General features: G+C 42.8%; 1 protein-coding gene across 8 annotated transcripts in view; it reads left to right on the top strand.

Annotated features, from left to right (window-relative positions):
* The first annotated feature begins 462 nt into the window (after positions 1-462).
* LOC131689095 (uncharacterized) overlaps positions 463-16710 on the top strand; it is a 62706-nt gene continuing 46458 nt past the window's right edge. Inside the window, exons 1-2 of one of the 8 annotated variants that reach the window (XM_058973916.1) lie at positions 463-779; positions 12383-13003. The gene's annotated coding sequence lies outside the window, so the exon portion shown is untranslated. Of the gene's footprint in view, positions 780-1050; positions 1105-1152; positions 1238-12382; positions 13004-16710 lie in introns of those variants that run through there. The other 7 variants (XM_058973907.1, XM_058973926.1, XM_058973945.1 and 4 more) reach the window with 7 other exon arrangements.

Genomic DNA, 16710 nt, shown 5'->3' on the forward strand with positions numbered 1-16710 from the left:
GTGCAACTAATGAGGTTCTTGTGTACATAGTAGCGCATCGTCATGCGAGTAAGGAACACTAATTTCGCACACTGAAAATACATAAAAATAAAAATAAAACAGAATAAAAAACGAAAGGTACAATGACCTACAACATTTCAATTTTCAACTGCACGAAGAACAATTAACAGTAACGACTTCCATTCTCACGCAGTGCTTTACTATTTCGCGCAGTAACTCATCACAGGCAGCCACCGCGAAGAGTGAAATGAGCGCACCCGAACAAGCGAAAGCCTCCCGCACCGCAACCTACACACGGTAGGCGACCAACACAGCGCCACTCGCGCAACTCAGCACTCACCATCACCGAACGCGAAGCAATTAAGGTTCGCTGCCCGTCCGACCATTCAAGTCTCCTCTATTCGACTATACACGGCTCCCCCAACCCAACAGCAGCAGTGATAGCTTCACACGACACCGTCACTCACCTCAGTACGATCGCCTACCTCGATCGGATCGGTTCAGCTTTTGTTTGTCGAGTGGTTTGCTAACGCGGCGCGTTTCGTTGCTACACACATCAAAGCAAAGCATGCCCACTAGATTCGAGTGTGGTTCTGCTGCTGCTGGTCCTGTTGGTAGTGTTCAGGTGTTCCGCGCTTGTGACTACTGGTAGGCAAGGTCGGAGGAAAGGTTAGCTGGCAACGGTCTGGCCTGCCTGAACGTCGGACGTCAACGAACGACGTATGGGGACAGCAACAACAACAACAGTAACAACATCAACAACGGTGAAAAGAGTTGTAGTACGTCAATGATAGTTTTAATCGCTTTTGCCAATTGCTTTTCGTGTATGCAGGGCATAGATCTTTTTTTTTCTTTCTCGTTACATTGAAAGTGTGCGAATAGAGTGCAAATTCTTTGTTTTTAGTGTGCCGACACTATCTCAATCACGTCGCGTTACGGTCCAATTGCTGGAAGCGTGTGTGACTGTGTGTGTGTGTGTGAGTGTGTCCACCGCCAGCAGCAAGCGCTGATTATTCGAGCAGGGAGACCCGGTTCTCGGACCGTAGCAGTCGAGTCCGATGACATCGTGGGCCGTTCCGGAACAGATATTTGACTGTAGGAAAGGTTTGAGGAAACTGACCGACCGATAGGTCGGTTTTTAGTGCGGTGGTAGTTTTGTTTTTTTTTTGTTTCGATAAACCCGAATACCAGAAGTGAAATGTAGTAAAAACAAGCCCTCCCCGAGGGCGATTGGTTTGTATGTGTGCTAGTCGTCACTCTTTTGGAATATCATCGAGTTTAAAAAGAGTTGCGAAAAAAAATCAAGTGAAAACGTTGATCTTTTCAAGTCGGTTTGCTGGAATTGTTTTTTCCTCTTTTCTTGTTTTTGATGTACAACGATGCCCGAAAAGGAACACGTTAGTGAAGTGCTCGCGGTCTCCTCCAGCTATGGACGGATGTGATAAAAAGAACCCAGACATCGGAGATTGATACAATGACGAACTGTGGATGACGACGAGGTTGACCGTTGATGATGGTGATGATGATGATACGGTTGATGACGAGTTTTTTAGGCTATGGCTGAAATGGGTTTGTCGAGTGTCGTCACCACCGGTGATACGGGGCTTGACGATGCAGGCGTGGAACCTTTTCTAGGCTATATCCAACATCTTCACCGACGTGATATAAAACTGGTTGAAGGTCCAAAGTCGGTTAGGTGCGTAATTTGGCGGCTAAACGAGATTTTTCACGGATTGTTGGGTTTGTATTTTTGTAGATCAGCGAGCCAGCTTGGTTGGAATAACTGAATGAAATTTCTGAAGGTACGAACACATCAAGTAAGAATTCCTGTGAAGGCGAATTTTCGTACCAAACTCCCGTGATAAAACAAGCAACCAAGTTCTCCGCATAATCCTGAACTTTTTTCACGAATTCAAGCATCCAATAAAAACTAGTAAAAAATGGTCTAAAAATGGAATGAAAGTGAGCCACGATTATGTCGTGTTTGTGTTTTTCCCCCTCGGGGGCCCGAACACACCCAGTATCATACCTGCCTTGCATTCGATTGTGCTCTTCACTTCTCTCGCTCTATCTCGATCGATCGTCGCAGTAGGCAGCGGAGCGCGCTCGGCGAATCTTGTCTTGTCTTGACATTTCAAAGTACGTCGACGATGGCATCGCCTACTTGTTTGTTACCATCATCACCTTAGCCTACCTTAGCGCGCTGCTGGACCCGAATGTACATGTGTATGTTATTAATACATAATTTTATTAATTGTGGGAAGCCCTCCGCCGCCGAAGCCGCAATGAGAGATGCATCTTTGCTGCAGTCATTCCTCTCGGCATGGGAACTCGATCCATCTCCCAGGGCCGGGTCTAGTGTGCGATCATCTGCCCCAAACACATATGATACTTATTTTTTTTTTAGTGCCGCTTCACCGCGACACCAGCTATAGCTACTAACTGCTAGTGAAAAGGTTGTTGGTTTGTGCAGACGCGCACAGGTCGGGCTTCGTCAGCCGGCAGAAGCCCGCGTGGAGTTTGCTTTTGACGGGGGGGGGGGGCGGGGAATGGCGGAATAAATAAAAGGATGTTATGAAATAGTGCCCATAACTAAGTAAAACAACATTCGACAGTGCCGTTGTTACTGGGGTAAACCGTCGACGTCGTCGTTGGACATGTTTGGAGGGGTTTTGGCGGTTAACGGGTAGGGGGAACTTTTTCGGTGGAAACAACCTGTCGTGCTGTTGGCTTGAGGGTGTTAGAGTGGCTTAAGCTCCACGGTGCTTGAAGCGATTTTGTTTGGTCTATTGAAGATTTAATATGATTCAAAACATTTACATTATGAGCAATTCAAAAACACAAATATAGACTAAATAGATCGCTCCAAATACAAAAAATAAGTTAGATGTAATTGAAAGAATAGAGGGACATTTCTAATTCAAAGTTATAGGATCTTCTTGCTAGACTGGCGGTTAGTTTAGGTTTTAGATGATCTTGTCCGCTCCATTAGAAACAAACGAATTGACGAACTTTTATATATAAATTATTTCTTGATTCTTCCATCTTTGTATCTTCGGTTACTTTCTTCTTTGAAGCTTGGGATTTTGAGATAGTTCTGATGTTAGAGTCTTGGGATTTTTTAATCTCAGGATTATTGAATTATTGGATCTTTTAGTCATATTAAACTCTTGTATTGATTGTTTCGAGTTTTGAATCTTAAAATCTTCGCATTATTAAATATTTAGTTTAAAGCTAGGAATTTATTAAAATCTTTAGATCTTTGAATTCTTCCACCTTAGATTCTTTTGATCACTCGACTGGTGAATTATAGTATCTTTCAGATCATTGAGATAGTTGAATCATTCGATTGGTTGCTTGATATTGGGTTGGAATCATTGGTTTGTAATATCGTCGACTCTTGCGATCTTTTAATCTGTTCGTCTTTGGAGCGTAGTATTCCTAGATCTTTTCATCTTCAGATATTTGAATATTACGATCCTTGAATCTCTGAATCTATGGATCATCTTGCTATTTAGGCTGTTTGGACGATTTCCTTGGTGTTTGGAATCTTTAAATCTTTGGATACTTTCATTGCATGATCGCGAAGGGCTCAAGCGTTTGTATGTTAACGAGTTTGTCGCGTGTCCTAGCGCATATGTGACATCGCGTGTAAAAGTTTGATTTTGTAACCGTGTGGCCATTCGCATATTTGAGTGTGTTTTTGAATGATCTTCGGGAGTCCTGGCATGGGACGCTCCAAGTTTAAAAGAGTTCTAAACCAGGGCTCATCGTCAAGCCCATAGAGCATCTCGAGAGAGAACATGGTCCCAAATCCATTTTGTACATTATTTCAACAAAAGCATAAGTTGGCGTCGAATTGGTGTTACCACTGCCTGTAGTAGTGGCGAGAGAGTACAAGCATGGAGCATGGCCGCTTTAACCGTTCCGATGGGATAACTACACACCTGTGGCAGGTGTCAGTTAAGTGGAGCAGTCGACAGCAAAGAAACACCATACGGTGGTACACTACCGAGACAACGGGTTGATGAAGATCCAACAAGGCCCCCGGAAAGCACCTTGTTACGATTAATCCAGAAAGAAATACGGATCGGAACTATTGACGCCCGAAAACTTGGAGTTTTGTTTCCCGGGACTCGAAGGAATTCTGCACGACAAGCTGTGGAAATTCGCAACTTCGGGGTCGTAGCATTGTAGGAAATTGGGACATGACATGGGGCAGAAGGTGTGGAAGAGCTCGCCTGGAGCTGCTACATTTTACCATGGCTGCGGCCCATCAAAAAGATGAAAACTGGCTTGGTCCAGTACTGGGTTCGATTTGGCCACCAAATTGTTGGGATAGAACCTGCATTTGAGGTTGGTTCAAAATTTCGCGGACGGTTCGCCTCTTCCAACGACCTTCTGGTGTAGTATCCCACAAAAAAAATCTGAAGCAAAACAGTGACTTTCACATCCTGTTCTCACTCACGGGAACGTGGCGTGGGAGATGTACTTGACCTCACTGTTTATCTTCTTCGTGAAGCATTCGGTTCTCTGCCAGTCGTTGTCGCTAAGGGTCAGATATGTTTCATCGTCCATCTCCACCGCTACTTCTGGATAGTGGCTGGCTGCTGGCTTGACCATTTCGTTTCCGCATAATGATGTCTACGAACAGGAGGTATTTATTGACGATTTGTCCGGTTGCACAGACCTCTTGGCCTAGGGTGCGGAAGGATTTCGCCTTATTTCCCTCGACGTTGCACCTCAGCTTCTGCTGTATCTTTCGATGTTTGATGGTCAGAACCTGGATTTCTATCAGTGCTCTTTACTTCATCCAGCAAGGCGCTCTTGTAGAGCCCGGAACTGTAGTTTCCCACCGGTAGGAAGTGCTCCACTATGTCAGGTTTCTTCACCCCCGGGGTGCAGAAATAGGTCATAGGAACATACTATCATGATGATTTCTCCTTTGAAGACTTTAGCGATGCCTGCCGCGGGTCATTCTTTCGAAAGAAAGTCGACATCCTCGTGGTCACTGATCCCGTAGTGTCAGGGAACCCTATAGAGCGTAGAGTCCAACTGACTTATTTGGACGTTTGTTTTTCCGATCACTAGCAGTCCTGTGTCATCGGCGTATACGAACAACTCTACTTGTAGGAATACATTTTCCACAAGAAATAGGGTTACACCCGGTACAGAGCCCTGGAAGACCCTGCTGAACTGGCTTCTACCCATGGTAACTGGCAATTTTTGGTCGCTCAATTCTTGCTTGAGGAAATAGTCTATGTTTCCTGGAGGCCTTCAGCGATCTTCCTGCCTAGAGCCCTTTGAAACTGTCCAGCAGTCCTATTCGCGCCCTCCGTTGGTAGACGTCTTAGTACCTGGCATCGATGAATGCCACAAATATTGACCTAGACAATGCTCTACTGTAGTCCTGACTTTAGTCCGACAGGAAAGGTTGTCGGCGTGGGCTCTAAGGCCGCTGTCGTTAAATCTGAATTAATTCAGTTCTTAATAGCCTTCCTCGACTGGTTTTCGAGGTAGCGATATTAGTATGAGCGATCCTTAAGGGTTCTCTGTCACTGAAGCAGGGTCAGGATCAATTTGAAAAAGTTGGGTATCAACGCTTCGCTCGCTACGGAAAGCAACCCATGGTCAACTACTGAGCATTCTGTTGAACTCTTTGATTATGTGACCCGCTACTGGATTCTTCTGGGGAAACCGGTGTCACTGATCCGAGAAATGCATGATACGACTGTCTGGATTTTTGACTAATTGCTTCGGTGAATAATCTCGACCCTGATCAAAGGTATCCGAGAAGTTGTACTCACACTCGCCCTCCAGCAAAACATGAGCGATCTGTCTGATTCGGCAAGAAACACACATACGTACCAAAATCAAGCCAGGAATTTTGTTAGGAGACCATTACCTCTGAGATACACAAGCTGGGCACAACCAACTCAGACCGTTACTGGTCTTGAAATTCGGATCGACGTTGCATCGATCCAGCTTAATACGAAGCTGCTCCGATAATCTCGATTCGGACTGAGGGTGGACCGTCTACGAAGACACAATGTCCGACGCCATAGAGTCGAACTTCACATGTGGACTCCCGACCAGCTAATGTAAATCTTCGCCCCACCCGCCGAAAGTAGCTAACCGTGAAACCCAGATGTCAAACCAGCTATTGGAGATCGCTGTTGAATTGTATGAATATGACTCCTACTAATAGTGCAGAGCAGCTTCCGCCAAGCTAGAAACTTCTTCAGCAATGTCATCAAAGAAAGACATCTCACCGTAATCGACAACATCCGAACGATGCAGGGCGAATGACCTAGGCCCGCAAGCAGGCACTCGTAGTCAATGGAAACACTAGGACTGCCCCGAGAAAAATTGTTACTGAATTAGACAGATACGTCTGCACTTTTGTACGTCGACATTCTTTCGCATCCTTGGAACCAAGTAGAACTCAGGTATCGTTTCCACCGGACGCTGATCAGAGTTTCCACACACAGAGTTAGCCTCCACCGCCTCGAACAGACAATTCGTTAGACTCGATGAGATCTGGCATATCTTGCTATGGACGCCCCATCAATTGGAAAAGAACATCACTGGAATCACTGAACCGTACCTTGAACGACCAGCCTATTCCACCATCTTGTAAAATGACCTTGATAATCTTCAAGGGGAGGACGTTCATAAGCGTACTACCTACTAAGGAAGAGTACGGAACCCAAAGAAGATTATTCTTAGAGGAGAACTACCACTCAGATATTACTACACTTTACCAAAACAGAAATGTCGGGGTTTAGCTATCGCCAAAAGATCCGTTGAACAATTCTGTAATTCGCATCACGTAGTCACTAGTCGACCAGTTAAACTAGGGAAACACGTTTTTTCGCCAATAACCGAAGGTTCTCAACATTACACTGGGTTGCCGACTCACCTTGATGCCAACCTTTCAATAACTTAAACGGAACTACGAAATCAGAAAACGGCTAGTGCTGAACAACAACTACCGGCACCCGACTTGGTAAAGAAGAGGAACGTCGGAGGGGTATTTCTTCACAGCAAGATCTACTACGAAATCGCGATCACAACCCACAACCGGGACGGTTTCGTGAGAGTGTTGGCTTCGTTGTACGACGATACGAATCCGACTAACATTCAATCTACTTTCAAGCACTTCGGCGGAAGAGCCTGAATCAAGATCAGTCTAGTTCCCTTCGACTCAAGCTCAGATGTGCCTCAAGGTTTCCGAAGAGAATAGTGAGTAACGGCTATATACCGTACTAAAAACGTTCCTGGAGTACACAGGTACGGAGCTCCCTTAACTGTCACGTCTCTGCGGGACATGGCAACATCCCTGATACGTAAGGCGACCGCACATCAAGACCTTCTAATGTAGATTGCTTGGCGTAGGACCTCACAGATATCTCGAGCCAAGTTCCCGAATCTTCACTGTTGCATCCAAGCTGGATGACCGAGTTGGAGGGTAGAAGTAAGGAGGGTAGAGATATACCTCGCCTTCCCTTAAGCGCTCCACTGAAAGATTCATACACGGTGGGAAGTTTAAAGTTTCCCAAATGCACGCTAAATCTTTTTGGAATTGCGTAAAGCAGGACGCTGGACTCTTTGGTCAATCAGTTGCCGAATCCCTCAAATCTGTCGATAGCGGATATTTCGAAATTTGGCGACTACGGTCTACGGCGAAACCGTGGGATGATCAGTCGTACATCATTACTACAGCTTCACAACCCCTTGAATATCCAGTGTACGATGGATCAATAGCTGGTTCAAAAACGAGCTTCATGAATCGGAGTAAAACTTTAAACCGAATGGGAACAGGAAAGAAACAACGGTAAGTGTAGACAATCATATCGAAACGGGTCTGCTGCGGAAGAAGGTTGACCAGAGCTGTTCCGACGAAACGTCTACAGTTTTAGAGTAATTCGGTGTGGTTTGTTGGATGATTGCCGAGTATCTAGTCAAAGAATACGTGCATTATACGACGTAGTCGGAATAGCGTGAGAAGCAAGAACATAAGTTGGAGGAATATCTCGTAGCTATTGAAGGGTTCGAACAGCCAGCAGTGATCTGCAGATTCCTGTTCCAGAATACTTACGTAGCGATATCAGACGACTACATGAAGGACGTAGAGGGTGGAAACGAATAGCATCTTGCCTTGCTCTCCTCAATACATTAATACCATCGAGAACCACAGCTGCGCAAGTGGGTGTCGAGCTTCGAGGGTCTAAGTTTAAGTCATGGGAAAGCAGCAAACGGATCAACGTGCACGATTCAGTGAAGACAATGGAACGAGTCTTCCACAAGTACTAACAATACTTCCGTCCAGGACTGTGGCACATAAAAAAAGTTGGGAACCAGCTTTATAGTACTGGATAATACGCACCAACGTCGCTCGCAAGAAGCGTGATTCGGGGATAGGAAAGACATTTGACGGTCAGCCGGAGCGTGTCTATGATAGCAGCCCATGGCGTGATGTTAAGCTCATTATCGACGACGCCAAACGCCCAGAAAGACCGGAAGGTAACGGACAAATTAGTGAACAGGCCAAAGTAGCTGCACACCGTTACGAAAGACAACGGCCTACGCTGCGTGAACTTCGCAGCTTCCTGAGGATGGCTGAAGCAACATACGAACTGCCATAGGTAACACTGCCGACGCCGCTCGGAGTTCGAGAGCTTTGAATTGAAGAAATTACTGGTTTGACAGCGGGTGCCAGACATGCTGATAGCATTAACTCGATTTATCATTTACTGGATTTTATTCCTGGTAGTCAGAAAAGAATACAGTTCATTCGATACAAGAACTTATCCTGCGCTTCTGATCGTGCTGTTGTGAATCTTTTTCGATTACCGGAATCGGAAAAAATTGTGCGACTCGTCTTCAACCATATTTCGAATCTTTTTTTGTTCGTTGATGCGTCTCCGGCGAGGTTTTCCTGACCGGTATTGGTCGATACGGATCCGGATCCTTATCCGGATGCAGTTGCTAGCTACAACACAGCTTATCCAGTGAATTTCCAACCTTGTACAACCGCATACAAACCTATAAAAGGTAAAATGTGGTACTGAGTCAAACATCTGTTCTGTTGTCGATATACGCCAGGATATGCACAGGTTCTGATATTTCGACTCGCTTGACCAATAAAGCTCTGATCCTTGCAATCTCGTGCGTTCTACGGTCATTATGTTGTTAATATCGGAAAAGTTCGGACACCAGTGAAGTGTACGGTGTTGGCCGCCCTGTCACTAAGGGTCTGGTAGGTTCATCTTGGCGTAGTAGCACACAAAGTACCACCCCGATATATACCGTTATAACATCAGTATGTGATCTTCCCAAGACAGTTATGAGTTCTGTATTGGAGATTTGGTCGGTTGGACTAGTGGTGCTGGATAGGGTGTTCTCATGAACAGGTCAGTTGGAAGGTTGACAAGGAGTTCTCTGGTCCATGGTTTAAGTATTATACACTTGCTGGAGAGCCTTCCGGATGTAGATCGGTGATAGGCTGGAAGGGAAGCAAGCGCTAGCTGCCATCGGAGACTCATTAATGTATTTGTGTTGCTCTGTGAGTGACCCGACCACCGTCTCTCAGACTCTGGGGAGGCTTGTGCATGGGAGAGTCATTCTTTTCGTGGTCTGGCGGATGAGGCCGTCTGCTAGTGGGCTATCTGTTAACCGAAGAGCTTTTTTCTGCAATCAGCGCTCGGAAATTATATTCGTGTGTTCTGCAGCACCCGAGACCTATTTGAAAGAGGAGCCAAAAACTCTTCCAAATCCACAATATTATACTGCCGTCGTAGCGGATGATGTAAGCGATTGGGACAGGTAGAATCAAGTGGAAAAATTTGGTCGAAAAGTTCTGGTCTGGCAAGCAATATGTTCCTGCGGTTGGAAGTCTGATTAAAAGTGCTCGAGCGAAAATTTTAAAATTCGTGAAATAATATTGATTTCATCTGCTCTTCACAATGTTAAAGTTCCATCTCGTAGAATAAAGGATTGAATAAAACTTTATTATTTAATGCGATATGAAATAAAATTATGTGGAGAACTGCTTTCCGATACAATTTCTTAAAATAATTAATTCTAAATTTATCGTTTGTGATTGAATAAGAAAATAGAGTGAAATTTACATCCATATACTCACAAGCATAAAATGCGGTTATTGGTTTCGATTCGTTAACACTATAACGAGGGAGACGTTGATGAGTACTCTATCGAAAAGGTTCAACAACTACGTAGTTATCACATTTTCTCGTAACACATGGTATTTCCGAAGACAAGGATGTCCAGAGTTTTCTCTAGTTAGTTTAGCTTAGCTTAGATAGACTACCTGTAGTTGCACTTCGTGATCGACCGAATTAGTGGTCAATAACGACTCCGCTGTTGATAGATACCGAGTCTACCATTGCATCTCCACGAGCATCACGGGAAAGAAATTGTGTTAGTAGGAAAGGAAAAAAAGATCAGGAGGTATGTCTTTGTAGATAATATCTCTCGTGTTTTTTGAAAAGGGCCAATTAGAATACTGTCAAAATTCACTTTGACGGGAAATTCCGGGTAAACCATTCATGGCAGTAGACGAAAGAGAAAACTTTTCTCTTCCATAAAATGTTAACATCCATTCTCGGCAAGTTACGGTTTGTCCTGAATTTTCTCTCAAAGTGAATTTTTACATTATGCTTATTGGCCGTTTATAAAAAAAACACGCGAGATGCTATGGTAGCAAGATGTACGGAAGTCGCTCGCGATAAATTTCTGAGATTTTTGAAACGAGTGGCTTGAACTCCGGACAGCCGGCAATCGGTAGTGTTGCTTCTTATTTGCACTTCAATGATCATTTCCAGACTTTCCGTCAAGCTTGAGCTTAGAACTTCTCGTTAAACAGCGAGAAGATATCTTGAAACATACACAATCGATATCTTTTCAAATATTTTTTACAGAAAGAACACAATGAAATAGTGCCGAAGAAATTATTTGAGGATAGTAAACAAACCGAAGCTACAACAGAAAACTCTATTTTATTTGAATGAACTGTCAAAATGTATGAACTGACAGCGCGGTGGGGGCCAGCACTCGACCCAGCCGCCGGGTCCAAGCAAAAACGGCATAAGGTGGTGCGTGCCCCGGTTGAAACCGCCGGAACATGAGCGATGGGAGTTATGTAACAGAGGTGAATGGCGACATGGTTTGGGCTCATGTTGCACAATAATACAGCTTCGTCAACCAGGATGTTCAGAGTCTAGTACAGGAACATTGTTTGTCATTTTACGCTTCGTAGGAGGATTTGCGATAGTTCTCGTTTGAAAAAAAAAATTGATTGTATTTTTCTGACTAGATTTTTACAAGATTGTAGCTTTCCATAAGCTATCGTTATGTTCAATCTGTAGATGAAACTATTACTTGATTCTGATGATACAATAATTCTTTATTTTTTTCACGCAACTTCAAGAATGATCACTTACAGATTTAAAATTTTATGCAATCACGGAATTAGTTTGAATCCCTTCATTCCAAGCTTCATGTAATCCCAAATATGTTCAAAAGAGAATTCTGCGCTCATAGGAAATACATTTGAAAAAAAAACAACTGAAAAGTAGAGCTAGGCATTCTCATATGATATTCCCTTCCAACTACATAACTGATTACTTTGGAATACCTATCCGCCTTTCAAGTTCTATATTTTTCATTTTCTTTGGCTTAAAATGTGCTGAAAATAGCGAACAAAATTCATACAGTCCATACAGTGGAACTTTGTGGCTGTGTACATGGTAACAAACAAATTTAAGATCCTGAGGAAGGTTCCAAAACGCATCGAAACGTTGAATTGATACAGAATGTTTCGAATCAATATTTACTGAGAGTAGCTAAGCACATGTCGCTTCTGCTTGACTACGTCGTGTTCATTGTAGTTCAAGCGATCTTGTCCATTCTACGTTTCCGTCCATTTGGGACCCTTTTCGAGGATTCGAGTTTTCAGTATTTTCAAAATGTTTGCTATGCTTGGAGTTTTTTTTTATACATATGGGTCAGGTATAATTTGATGATGTTCTAAAGGAGTGACCTTGTGCTTAGCTTAAAATTTAAATAGAGAACAGAATATATTAAAAATTTTACATTTACGTACGTAATCTTATTAAGGGATTGAGTTCAAAATTTTCGATGCATTCTTTAGCAAGTCTCAAACTCGTCTATCCACAATAAAACCATCATCCTTCATTGGTCAGTATCGGAGTCAGCCCCATCCCATTCAACTGTTCGGCCATTTCTCAATTCCGACCGGATGCGAATTACCAAACGCTGAATCGTTATTTTTTATTTCTTTATTGTTACTCTTTCCGAAATGTTTTTTTTTGTTTTGCCCCTCTCACATTACACACAGCCCGAATCGAATCAGTTTTAATCTGAAAACTATGCTTATTTTTTTCGCTGGAAAAGTGCTCGCCTAACAACGCGGGAAATAATTTCAGCTCGAACTCGGAACAAAAGGCGCGCTATTCGCTCGCAAAACTTGACGCAACTGTGCCCCACGAATATGGGCTAGGCCGCGCGATGCTTCTTCTTAGAACACGGGTGTGGGAGAAATGACCAACAATCGACCAAGTGAAGTGTTATGTTGTCTTTAGACGAAGACGAGAAGAAAAAAATATCATTGAACAGAAGAAAAAAGCTTAAAAGTGTGTGGAACCGATTAGTGTGTGAAGTGGAAAATAACGCCGACAACGACGACGACGAGAGCGCGGGGTTGAACACGGTTCACGGAATTGTTAATGGATCGCAGCAGGCGGTGAGGAAGAACATCGCACTCACCACCATCCGGCATCGCGGGCCCTGGATTACAGCAAAAATCTTCTATTTTGTTTTTTTTTTCGTTTTCGCTTGTGCTTGCTGCCAAGCCAAGAAGAGTGCCGCCTCTTCCATCCCACATCTATCTCTATCATCGACTCGTCGTGTCGTAGCTTCGCGGAAACCGGTTCCAGTCGTAGAGCGGCCACTGAAAAGTGTAAGTTCATTTTCCTTTACATTCTAGACTTATCTTTATCCGTGGGCTGTGGTTCTTATTTTTTTTTCCTTTCGTAGATCCGCTTTGTTACGTGGAGTTATAATGGGCTGCTTCGCGATCAGTTCTTTTTTGTTATTATTATTTATACATCCGTGCAGTTGGTTTGCCGAATTTCCCACTGTACTTGAGCATGTTCCCGAAATGATGCCGTTGTTCGTTGGAGCCGAACTGTTGTTGTTCCCCACACAAACAGTGCTGCGGTGATTGCAGTTGCAACGATTAACCTTCTGGTTCTGGTTCTGTTATCTTTTCGGGTTTCACTGGACTTAGACCAGGTGTGACTCACAGCTGTGCATTATTTTTTTTTGAAGGAGTTGGACACGGCCAAACGGTCCTTCGAACGATCGATCGGATTGTAAACGGTTTTGTGATTATGAAGTTTGGAGCCGACTAATGGAAATTCCAACAGCTGATGTATCGAACTGATAGCTTCTGTGAGTTTTAAATGGTGGAAATTGAATGAAAATGGAAAGAAATGACACTTGTTCAGCTGTGGGCTACCGTTTCAAATTTAAGTATTTTCCTAGCGGAAAATAGGCTGCCTAAATGGACTCGTACATCTGATTAGAAAGGAACGAATCGCTATTACTACTTTCAATTCTGGTAGAATTATATTTTTCCGGTTCTAGTAGCATTTTTTTCCACCTGACGGCAACCATCGAACAGCCACGGCCGCTTGGTATGGTTCAGCTCCAGTGATTCAAAACGCCATTCACGCGTGACTTGAGCTACCTGCGATTCTAGAAGTGAACACATTCGTACACTAGAACGAAACCCATCAAGGCGCAAGGCCTCGTACTGCGAGGCGCTCATCAGTACCATTGTAGGCACGATTGCCCCGAAGATGGAAAAAGAAAGGTGGAAACATTTACCCTTTTTGAGCGAGTTCAAGAGTGTGTTAGTTTCTTGTTTGCAAAATTAAGCATGGCGAGAGGGCTTCCGATTTTTAAAGGTGCTTTTGAAGTAGAATACTTATAACATTTCAATGCGAACTACTTCTATTGTGCTGAACGAAAGCACTATAGTGTATCGTATTTAATTCTGTAAATGGTACGACTATACTGGGACCTCCATTTACGAACCAAACCGGGGGTTCTTAAATTAATTAGAATTTTCTTTCGTTTCCCGTTTAAAATCTTAGCAATATGGGTATTTTGGAAGGGGCGTGATAAGTAGATGACGAAAATCGATGATTGACGTCATTTTCTAATACAAGATGGCAACTTCCAGTCGAGCGAAATTTTCCAAAGCTCCCACGGGTATTTTTGGAACGGGTTTACCGAGTAGATAGCGATTGAAAGTTGTCATTGTAAACTTTTTAACCATTCAATCTTATTCCGAAAAAACCTATTTTAATCCACCTAGCGGTGCAATTGTGCCTTTCTCAATCATGAATCACGAGAATGTGTGCGTTGTTTATATTCATTAAAAACTTTTAAATGCATATATTACATTTCATTATTATACATCACATGACAACTATATACAGGAAAATAAATCATTATTCGAGTTCTAAAATTTTAAAAAGAAAAAAAAAGCCACGGTAATATTGAACTGAAAAAAGGTGCGAAATCGGCAAAGTCCCAAAAAGTCGATTTTTATAAAAAAAATTTTTCGAGATAACATAAAATCTCGACGTTTCATGCATTTTAAAGATGTTTGGCATCAAAAATACAAATTCGATTTCTGAAATTTCATGGGGTCCCCCCTTTGAAAAAAATGTTGAGTTCCGGCTTATATGGGAATTTCATGTGTGACCGGACCGTTCAGTCTATATTTCCGGAACCATACAAGCGATCCGTGCGAAATTTTACAGACATCTGTGGGGATAATATAGCTATCATTTGGGACTAAGTTTGTGAAAATCGGCCCAACCATTTCCGAGAAACTGATATGAGTTTGCTAGTTATGAAAGATGGCCGCTTTTCCCGGGCACTTCCGGAACCGTCTATGGTGGTCAATGTAGTCAACGAAAGTTTGTTTGGCCGTCGGTGACCTAGAACTGCAAAGTTAAGTTATTTGAGAGACATTTTAGCGAAATTTTTACCTTTTTTGCTTCCATCGGGGTATCGGTTTGAATCACAATTTGCTATGTGATCACACGCCACAACCCGTAACTCCGGAACCGGAAGTCGGTTGGGGATAAAATTTAATAGCCATTTACGGGGACGCAACATCTTTCATTTGAGACTAAGTTTGGTTGATTCGGTCTAGCCACCTCCGAGAAACCGATGTGACTGTTAGTCTGAATTTGGATACTTCCGCCGGGGCTTCCGGAACCGATGATGGTGGCCAATGTGACCAAAGAGACTTTGAATGGCTGTTAATGACCTAGTACTACAAATCGAAGCAGTTGTGGTCACATTTTGGAAAAATTTTCACCATTATACATTCATTGCAGAATTTCTTAAAATCGACATTTTCTGCGTGATCGTACTCATCACCCTGTAATTCCGGAACCGGAAGTCGGATCCATTAGAAATTCAATAGCAGCCTATGGGAACGTTGCACCTTTCATTTGGGACTAAGTTTGTAAAAATCGGTTCATCCATCTCTGAGAAAAGTGAGTGAGATTGTGTTCGCGTACACACACACAGACGCACATACACACACATACATACACACACACATACATACACACACAGACATTTTCCGAACTCGACGAACTGAATCGAATGGTATATGTCACTCGGCCCTCCGGGCCTCCGTTAAAAAGTCGGTTTTCAGAGCAATTGCAATACCTTTCTATTGAGAAAGGCAAAAACAGGTTGAGGTTATAGTGAATCTGTCTAAACCAGAAGTCGCCATCTTGGATGTCGTCATTCCGTCATCTACTTGTCAAATCCATTCCAATAATATCTATATGGTTAAAGTCATAGAATGTTTACCAAACCGAAAGTTATCATCTTGCATTTCAAAATAACCTAAAACATCGATTTTCGGCATCCAATCGCATTCCGAAAATACCCATTGAAATTATAGAGTGATTCTAAACCGGAAGTCGCCATTTTGGATTTTAAAATGGCCTAAAACATCGTTATTTACTCGTCAATTCAATTCCGAAATTTGGGTATTTTGAGTTTATAGAGTTTTCTGAACCGGAAGTCGCCATCTTGGATATAAATTGGCCTGAAATATTAATTTCCGTCATCTACTCTTCAACCCGATTTCGAAAATGTCCAACTTATATTAGTAATAGATAAGAATACTTTAAATTGTGTACAACTTCACACGGTGCTGTTCGTACTGAATCTTCTTTTTACGAACTTAGTTCTTAAAAAAGAGCTCAATATTTTGAATTTAGTTCGTGAAAAAATTCACGTAAGTCGATTACATAAAAAAAGAGTTCATAAAAGGAGGTTTCAGTGTACTATAAATAACGAAAATCATGTATCATGGCGAAAGTAGTGATTATTTGCGCTATGATTGGTCCGTGCTATTCCAATAACAGTTTTTTAGCAAGAGACTGGAAGATGCCAAATATTTTTCAATATTTAGAGCCATAGTACTTAAGGAAGAGCAAGGAGTTGAGGGAAGAAAGTTTTTGTCAGTTGCGACAGCATAAGTCACAAAGTCACTTTACGCTTGTCCGAACTTGCGGTAGACTCGGGTGATGCTTTTCAACTTTGGAATTTTTAAATCTCCAT

This window comes from Topomyia yanbarensis, chromosome 1 (assembly GCF_030247195.1).
Source record: "Topomyia yanbarensis strain Yona2022 chromosome 1, ASM3024719v1, whole genome shotgun sequence".
NCBI lineage: Eukaryota > Metazoa > Arthropoda > Insecta > Diptera > Culicidae > Topomyia > Topomyia yanbarensis.